The sequence below is a fragment of the Gossypium arboreum genome, chromosome 5 (assembly GCF_025698485.1).
Source record: "Gossypium arboreum isolate Shixiya-1 chromosome 5, ASM2569848v2, whole genome shotgun sequence".
NCBI lineage: Eukaryota > Viridiplantae > Streptophyta > Magnoliopsida > Malvales > Malvaceae > Gossypium > Gossypium arboreum.
In genome coordinates, this window is record NC_069074.1 from 42171683 (window position 1) to 42181198 (window position 9516).

General features: G+C 37.7%; 1 non-coding gene across 1 annotated transcript; it reads left to right on the top strand.

Annotated features, from left to right (window-relative positions):
• The first annotated feature begins 3973 nt into the window (after window positions 1–3973).
• LOC128293432 (small nucleolar RNA R71) lies at window positions 3974–4080 on the top strand. Its single transcript, XR_008283614.1, has one exon. It is a non-coding gene; the product is annotated as a small nucleolar RNA R71 (small nucleolar RNA).
• The last annotated feature ends 5436 nt before the right edge of the window (window positions 4081–9516 follow it).

Here is a 9516-nt window from a genome sequence, read left to right on the forward strand (position 1 = left end):
AGGTTAAGGATGATTCTTGGCCTGCGGTGCTGAGGAGCCCGAAGTATCGAGCCAACCGAGTAACATAGGGGCCAATAGAGATGACCCCCTTCCTATGCCACTCTGCCTGGTGTTAAATCGCGAGGGCGATGAGATATGCAAGGTCGATGACGTGCCCATGCGACATACATCATAAAAAGTAGGCATCGTGAGTGTTGACGATGCCAGTGCTCTCTCGCCGTCCTATAATCGTGTGAGCCAAAATGGCGTGTAGGTACCTCAGAGATGGAAGGAGAGTCGATGTCTTGGAGCGGGTAGGATTGTAGGTGGCCCCACCTGGTACTAGTGCTTCCCAACACTGTGAAGGAGAACGATGGATGTGGCATTTGAGAGCATCTAAGTCATTCTCCTCCTTAAATTCCTTCGTATATAAACCCAGCGCCATACTGAATTCTGGGACGCTGAGCTGGTGGACTAATCTGCCTAGGCGAAATTGGACCGTGCTGGGATCATCGTAGTTCATCATCACGGTCTAAAGATGAAATGTGGAGTATGATTCCATCGTAAGCTCTAGATACGTCGACTCGATGATCCCAAAGAAAAGCTCCCAAGGGTCGGTGGTTAGGAGGGCCCGAATCGCTTCAGCCAACTGAACTTGTTCTACCATAGCCCAGTCGATGATGCAGCCTACAATTAAAGGTCAGGCCCGGAGTATTTGGAATAGTTCTTCTTAGGGCCCGATGGGGAACCTCAGGAAAGGGTGACGAACTTCCGCGGTAGGACCCGAGGAAGATGACGCTCCCTTCCTTTTCTTTGAAGCAGGGATAGCGGCCTTTTTACCACGTGAAGACGGCATTGTATACCTACAAGTGGAAACATCAATTCGTGTTGATGAGTAGACAAGGAAAAAAATGCGACTAAATTCGAAAGAAAAATGCATAAATATGTTCAACCACAACTACTAAGTTTAACTAAAACAATAAGTTCAATGACCTATATTTGTAGCATTAGCATGGTGATATAAGTAAAATTGGCAAAGAATGGAATGCAACATACTCTATGAATGAATAGAAATGTCAACACAAAAGGCATGATTATTTCAACTATCCTAACCATGAATATTCACTTCTAACTAATTAAATGGAGTAGAGAAATCATGTAATGAGTAAGAATTTGAACATGAAAAAGATGATAACTTATTCTATAAATGAAATTTGTGTGATAGAAAGATGAAAATAACATGAAAAATATAGCTTACTATGATAAATGGCATTATAAATCAGTGAAATAAAAGAGAAAAGAGTAAACAAACGCTAAAGGAAAGAGATTGAGTGTCGAGAACGAAGTTGGGAGCGGTGCACGGGTATGGCAGGAAGGGCGTGTGGACTTGCAGGGGCTAGGGTTAGGGTTTTTTGGGTGAAGAAGACAATGAATAGTGTAGCCTATTTATAGATTTTGGGGCACACGGGCAGGTAACACGCCCGTGTTTCCCAATTTCAGGCCGTGTGATTCGCGAATTTTGAATTTGGGCGCGTCTGACATTTAGTACACGCCCGTGTTCCTTGGGCGTGTGGGTGGACACGGTCGTGTCTGGCATTGTTCGCTTCTCCCACGCCCGTGTATGTAGACCTACGCTCATGTCAATCTAATAGAATCGACCAAGGGTGCTAGACACGGGCGTGTCGCACGCCCATGCTGTTTCAACAGGTTCACCCACGGTTCTTCCACACGAGCGTGTCGCACGCCCGTGTTGTTTTGGTAGGTTCAACCACGGCCATGTCGCACGGCAGTGGCGTTTTATCATAGCCCATGTTTGGGAAAATCGTTGCCCTATTTTCACATGGCCCTAAGCACACCCGTGCTCTTGGCCATGTCTTTGTGGAAAACCTGTATTCAAGAGCTCTGTTAGTAAGTTAGGTGTTGAAGACTAAATTTTAAAGAAGTTAATACAGTTAATGCTCTGGTTGCCTCCCGAGAAGCGTTTATTTATAGTTTACGCTCAACTTACCTCTCTGTTGAATGATCATGGTGGTTTGAGGAGTTTATACTCTACATTCCTGCTATTATTCTCATCAAAATAAGGTTTTAGACGAGTGTTATTTACCTTAAAAGTGCCAAACTTGGGATGACTTACCTCGATTGTACCAAATGAGAAAATGCCAAGTATCGTAAGAGGGATTTCTTCATTCGGTGGGGTAGTGACAATGTGAGGATCTGTGGCATCTAATAAGACTTTATCTCCAACCTTAAGTTGATGTGGGAAGGTGTTGAGCTTGTTCTGGCGTAGTTTTGGTTTATCATGCTTTCTTAGTTTATGAGTCTACCATTCATCTAGCTCCTCGATTTGTAGCCTTCATTCTTCATGAATGGGTCCTCTACCATTGCTTGAGAATGGCTCATGTACTTCCTTCAGACTCATTTCCTACAAAGAAGGTTGCACCATATTGTCAGTTTTAGTAGAATGGGTTAAACGATCACCTTTAATTTTTGATGTGTCGCCAGAATTGCGAGCTTGAAGGGTGATTGTGTTGTCTCCCACACGAAGTGTGAGTTCACCTATGCCAACATCAATGATCGTTTTAGCAGTTGCTAAAAAGGGTTTTCCTAGAATTAAAGGAGTGTTGCTATCTTCCTCTATGTCTAAAACAATGAAGTCAACGGGAAATATAAATTTATCAATTTTAACTAACACATCTTCAATAATACACCTAGGAAATCTTATAGTTTTGTCTGCTAATTGAATGCTCATCCTAGTCTGTTTGGGTTTCCTGAGACCTAATTGTTTGAACATTTTGTAGGGCATGACGTTAATACTAGTCCCCAAATCACCTAATGCATTATTAACATCTAACCTACCAATTAAGTAAGGAATTGTAAAACTCCATGGATCTTTTAGTTTGTTGGGTAGTTTATTCTGTAGAATAGCTGAGCAAACTACGTTTAGCTCCACATGCGACGTCTCGTCCAACTTCTACTTATTTGCTACAAGCTCCTTTAAAATTTCATTGCATTTGGCATTTGTGATAGGGCTTCAATAAACGATAAGTTAATATGTAATTTTTTTAAGAGTTTAAGGAATTTACCAAATTATTCATCTAAGTGGTCTTTCCTTGTCGTGTTGTGGTATGGCACACGAGGTTTATATTCGACATTCACTGATTTGTTTTTATTATGACCTACCTCACCTTGACCCTTGCTTACCACAGTTTCTTACCTCGGTTCTGGCTTAGGCTCAACGACTCCTTCGTCATCTTGAATAATAATTACGTTGAGCTGTTCCCTTGGGTTGGGTTCATTATTACTTGGCAAGCTACCTTGTGATCGTTTGGAGATTAGTTTAGAAAGCTAGCCTACCTGAGTTTTGAGCCCTTGGATTGACGATTGTTGATTTTTAAGTGCTGTCTCGGTGTTCTGGAAACAGGTTTCTGACATCGAGATAAAATTTTTGAGCATCTCTTCAAGGTTTGGCTTCTTTTCCTATTGATGGGGTGGTTGTTGGTAGCCTGGAGGTGGTCTCTGATTTCCTTGGCCTCCCCATGAGAAATTTGGGTGGTTCCTCCAACCTGCATTGTAAGTGTTACTATATGGATCGTTTTGAGATCGAGAATTATTACCCATGTAATTTAACTGCTCGTTATCCATGTTGTGGCCATAAGGTTCGTATTCCGAATGGCTTGCTCCACCTCCACTTGCTTCGCACTACATTACTGGGTGAACTTGTAAAGAACTAAGAAAACCATCAATTTTCTTATTCAAGAGTTTTACCTGATTAGAGAGCATAATGACTGAATCGACGTTATAAACACCGGCTGTTTTTGTTGGCTTTGTCCTCATGACTTGCCACTGATAGTTATTCAATGACATCTCCTCTATAAACTCATAAGCATCTTCAGGTGTTTTATTATTGATGGTTCCACCAGCAGCTACGTCAACCATTTGCCGAGTCGAAGGATTCAGGCCATTATAGAACGTTTGAACCTGAAACCAAAGCGGTAACCTATGGTGAGGGCACCTTCTCAGTCAGTCCTTGTATCTCTCCCATGCATCGTAAAGAGTTTCCAAGTCCATCTGTACAAACGAAGAGATATCATTACGTAATTTGGCCGTTTTAGCCGACGGGAAATATTTTAATAGAAATTTTTCGATCATTTGTTCCTAAGTAGTGATTGACCCTTATGGTAATGAGTTCAACCACTGTTTAGCTTTGTTCCTAAATGAAAAAGGGAAAAACCAAAGACGAATGGCATCATTAGCAACACCATTAATTTTAAATGTATCGCATAGTTCCAAGAAGTTTGCTAAGTGAGCGTTGGGATCCTCATCCTGTAAACCATCAAACTGAACAAACTGCTGTATCATTTGAATAGTGTTAGGTTTTAGTTCAAAAGTATTTGCAGCTACAGCAGGTCTAACTATGCTCAATTCAGTTCCTGTTCAAGAAGGTTTAGTATAATCATACATAGTGCGTGGAGCGGGATTTTGATTAACCGCAATTACAGTAGGTAGCTGATTGTCTTGGTTTTCAGCCATCTCTTCGGTTAGGGGTTGAGTATCGTCCTCTTGCTTGTTCTCTGTGTATCTTAAGCTTCGCCTTATTTCTCTTTGGTTTCTGCGAACTATACGATCGATTTCTCCGTCAAAAAGTAGTGGTCCTGACGGGTTTCTTCTAGTCATAAACTATAAAAACTTGCCAAGAGAAAAAAAAAGTAAATTAATAAATAATAATAATAAATTAAATTAAATTGCAAGAAAAATAAATGGCTAAAGTAATAAAAATTGAGCATTTCTAATATCTTAGTTCCTCGGCAACGACGCCAAAAACTTGATCACGTGATTTCGTGATAGGTTTTAAATATTTATAATTAATCGTTCTTGAAGCTAACTATTATCTCGATTTAGGCAAGTGTACCTATTGAACAGTAATATAGTTTTAGCAAGATTGAATTGTCGAACCCAAAGGAACTAAAAGTACTAGTAATAACTGTCTTTTTATTATCTAGCATAAGAATAAAGAGGTTTTGTTTTAACTAACTAATTATCTAAACTAAAAACTCACAGAGAATAGAATTGGGGAATTGCTTTTGCGAAAATCGATTGAATTAAGATAATACCTAAGGAAAAATCCACCTAGACTTTACTTGTTATTCTGACTCCGAATCGGACAATTTATTCATTCAACTTGTTCCATAGCGATCCCTAGGATATGTTATTATCCCTATTCAAGACTAATAACGTCTAATCCCTAGATTGAATAATTGAGACCTTTCTCTAATTAACACCCTAGGGTTGCATTAACTCGGTATATGGATCCCCTTATTAGGTTTCACCCTAATCCGGCAAAATCTTGTCACCCTATCTCTAGGTGCGCAATCAACTCCGCTTAATCATGACAAATGTACTCTTAGACAGGGTCTATTCCTCCTCTAAATAAGAGCTTATCTTGAATCAGTATCCTGGGGTATCAAAACAAGAATTAAGAACACAAAACTAAGAACAAGTTAAATATTTATCATACAATTCAGAAAATAATAACAAGATTCGTCTTAGGTTTCATTCCCCTTAGGTATTTAGGAGTTTTAGTTCATAACTAAATAAGAAAACATCTCAGAATAATAAAGAATACAAAACATAAAGAAAACCCAAAACTCCTGAAGGGAAAATTGAGGGGAGATCTTCAGTCTTGATGATGAATCCGGCTTCTGAGATGGATCAATCAGCTTCCTTCGAGTAATTCCTTCCTTCCTCCCTGTGTGCCCCTTTTTTCTTCTCCTCTAGGGTGTATTTATAGGCTTTGGAATGCCTAAGAGCCATCAAAATTAGCCTTTTCTAAATTTGACTCAACTTGGGCTCGGCAGGGACACGCCCGTGTGCGATTACTTCTGGCCTTGTTCAAGCCTGCCAAATTGACACAGTTGTGTGGTCTGCCCGCGTGAGGAGGTCCAGGCCGTGTTGATTTCGTACTTTGGCCCATTTTCTCAGTTTTTGGCCCGTTTCTCATTCCTTTCACTCTCCTATGCTCTTCTAAGTATAAAACATGAAATTAAAGTATTAAGAGCATCGAATTCAACAATTCTAATGGGAAATCATCCATAAAATGCGTTAAACATGGGGTAAAAATATGTATAAATTACAATTTATCAGTGCCTCATTAAGAATCTTCTTAATCAACTCTGTATCTTTAGGAACACATATCCTACCTCGGAATCTCAAGCAATTATCAAAGTCGATCTAAAATTCTGAATCATTGTCTGATTCACACTGAATTCTCTTAGCTTGCAACTCACTGTCACACTTTTGAGCTTCGTATATCTACTGAGGAAACAGTAGTCTAGCTCTCAACTCGACTAGAATCGAACCATTATCAGATAAATTCAATTGCGTATTCATGGCCCTCAAAGCAAACAAAGATTTCCTATTCAAAGCATCGACTACTACATTCGCCTTTCTTGGATGGTAATCGATCACAAGCTTATAATCTTTTAATAATTCAAGTCATCTCTATTGTCGCAAGTTCATATCTTTTTGAGTCATCAGATACTTTAAACTTTTATGATCGGTAAAGACCTGACATTTCTCACCGTATAAATGATGTCTCCAAATCTTTAAGGCAAGCACAATGGTAGCCATCTCTAAATCATGCATCGGGTAGTTCTTTTTGTGTGGTTTTAGCTGTCTTAAGGCAGAAGCTATCACTTTGCCCTCTTGCATCAACACACATCCTAATCCACTCAATGATGCATCATATAAACTACAAACTCTTTCCCCAATTCAGGTTGTATTAAAACTGTGCCTCAGCCAATAATGCCTTCAATTTCTCAAAACTTTGCTGACATTTTTTAGACCACTCATGCTTAACATCCTTTTGCAGTAATCTTTTCATAGAAGTAGTGATCATAGAAAATCCTTTAACAAACCGTCTGTAATAACCGGCTAATCCCAAAAAGCTTCTAAACTCAGATACATTCTTTGGTGGTTTCCATTCAACAATGGCAGAAATCTTGTTTGGATCAACTTGGATACCGTCACCTGAAATAATGTGTCCCAAAAATTCTACTTCACGAAGCCAAAATTCACTTTTACTAAACTTAGCATACAACCGTTTTTCTCTTAAGGTCTGCAAAATAGTTCTCAAGTGCTCTGCATACTCTTTCTTATCTTGAGAATAAATCAGTATGACGTCAATGAAAACAACCACAAACTTATCTAAATATAGTCAAAAAATTCAGTTCATTAGGTCTACAAAAACTTCAGGAGCATTTGTTAGTTCGAAAGGCATAACAAGACTTGTTCTAAAGGCAGTCTTTGGCAGAGCCAACTCCTTAACTCACAACTGGTAGTATTCGGATCTCAAATCTATCTTTGAAAACACTGTTGCCACTTTCAGCTGATCAAACAAGCCATCAATTCTCAGCAAGGGATGCTTGTTCTTTTTGGTCACTTTATTAAGTTGTCGATAATCGATGCACAGTCTCTTAGATCCATCTTTCTTCTTTACAAATAATACCAAAGCACCCCAGAGAGAATAACTCGGTCTCGAAAAACCCTTATCTATCAACTCTTGCAACTGAGTTTTCAATTCTTTCATTTCGGTCGGGGCCATCCTATACAGAGCTATCGATATCAGTGTAGTCCTAGGGACTAAATCAATACCAAACTCAACTTCTCTAATTGGAGGCAATGTAACATCCCCTAACCCTATAACATCTCTGAAATAGGGTTACGAGACATTACCAGTCAGTATAGTCCAATTCCGGTCATTAATTAAAATAAATATTCACACACATTCTAGTTTTAAGATGTTGTCCCTTTAATGGGCCCTCGCGGTCCAATATGAGTAGTGAATTCAATTCGGGACTAATTTAGAATCACTACGAGTTTTTAGTAAATTTCAAAATTCATACTACATACCGTTGCCAACCATAATTTACTCATTTCATCAATACTTCTAAAACCTAAATGACTCTCATAAAACATCCTAGGTACATGCCATTACCAATACTCAACATACTTTACCTCATTCAATTCGGGATCGGCCTGGGATGCTGATTCAATAGTCTAGCCTTAACTTAACCTGCGCACGGAAACAAACCGTACGCTAAGTATACACTCAGTGGTATTTCTATAATCTAAACACTTAAACAATTATAAAACATATTAATTTATATATATATTGAACTATTCAAACTCAATGAGAATTCAAACATTCACTTTCCAACCAATGTTTTGGTCTACTTTAAATTCAAAATCATTTATTATTTTTCAATAGCAATTAATGAATCAGTAATGTTCATTAACTCTTAGAACAATTATTTATTCAGTAACAGTCAGTTATTCGGTAACAATCAATTATTCAATAATAACCAGTTATTCAATATCGATCAATTAATCGGTTATCCAGTAATAGTCAATTATTCAGTAAAATCAGATATTCAGTAACAATTAAGTTAGCTGTCATTCATTCAGTGACAATCAGTTATTCAGTAATAATCAATTATTTAGTAATATTCATTATTCAAGAATATCTAATATCCAAGAATGATCAATTATCCGTAACACCAATTATTTAGTAATAATCGTTATTTTATACCTTTATTTACCCTATTAACATGACTCGGACTCGACGGATACAGATCCAACCAACACACCAAGACGGCTCACGAAGGCCTCATCGGCCGAAGCCGAGCGATAGAATAAAGAATAAAGAGCAGTATGGTACACGAGTACCTCATTGGAACAAATCAGATAAGAATAAAGATGCGGTACACAGAGTACCTCATCGGAACAAATCCAAACAATAACGATAACGATAACGATATTCAACACACAAAGTCTTGAATCGATAATCTGTAATAATAATGATATTCGACACACAAAGTGCCGAATCGAATATAAGATAACGAATAAGATAGTAGTCGGCACATAAGTGCTCGATCGAAGTAGGCAAAACCCGTACTCTTCCATATCCTATGGCATGCCAACTATATCCGACTAGCCCGACTAGTTAATAGGGTATTTAATTCACTTTTCAGTTTTCAATTAATTTATATTTTAATTAATTAACTATATATTTTCAATTCAATATAATTCCATTCACTTTTCACTAATAAATATTTAATTTCACAATAATCACAATTTTCTATTAATTTCATCACACTTCCAACTACATATATTTTCCAATATAACAAATATTTATTTTCAATTTCCACATCAATATTCATTTCAATTCAAACATTCATATATATATTCATAAATCAATTCAATATAATCAATATTCAATCCAATTCAAATAATCATCTCAAAACACCTACTACATATATATTAAATAAAAATCCAAAAATTTAAGTATTAAGTTCGGATTATAGAAATACAAACCGTAATTTTCGAGCTAACTCCCATTGACTTTGTCTTTTCCTTTCTTAGCCGAGATTTCCGGTACCACATTGACTACGAAAGTAATACAATTCATAATCATTAATACATTACTAATTTATATCTTGAGTTACAGAATTCTAAATTAAGATCCGCTAATTTCTCCTG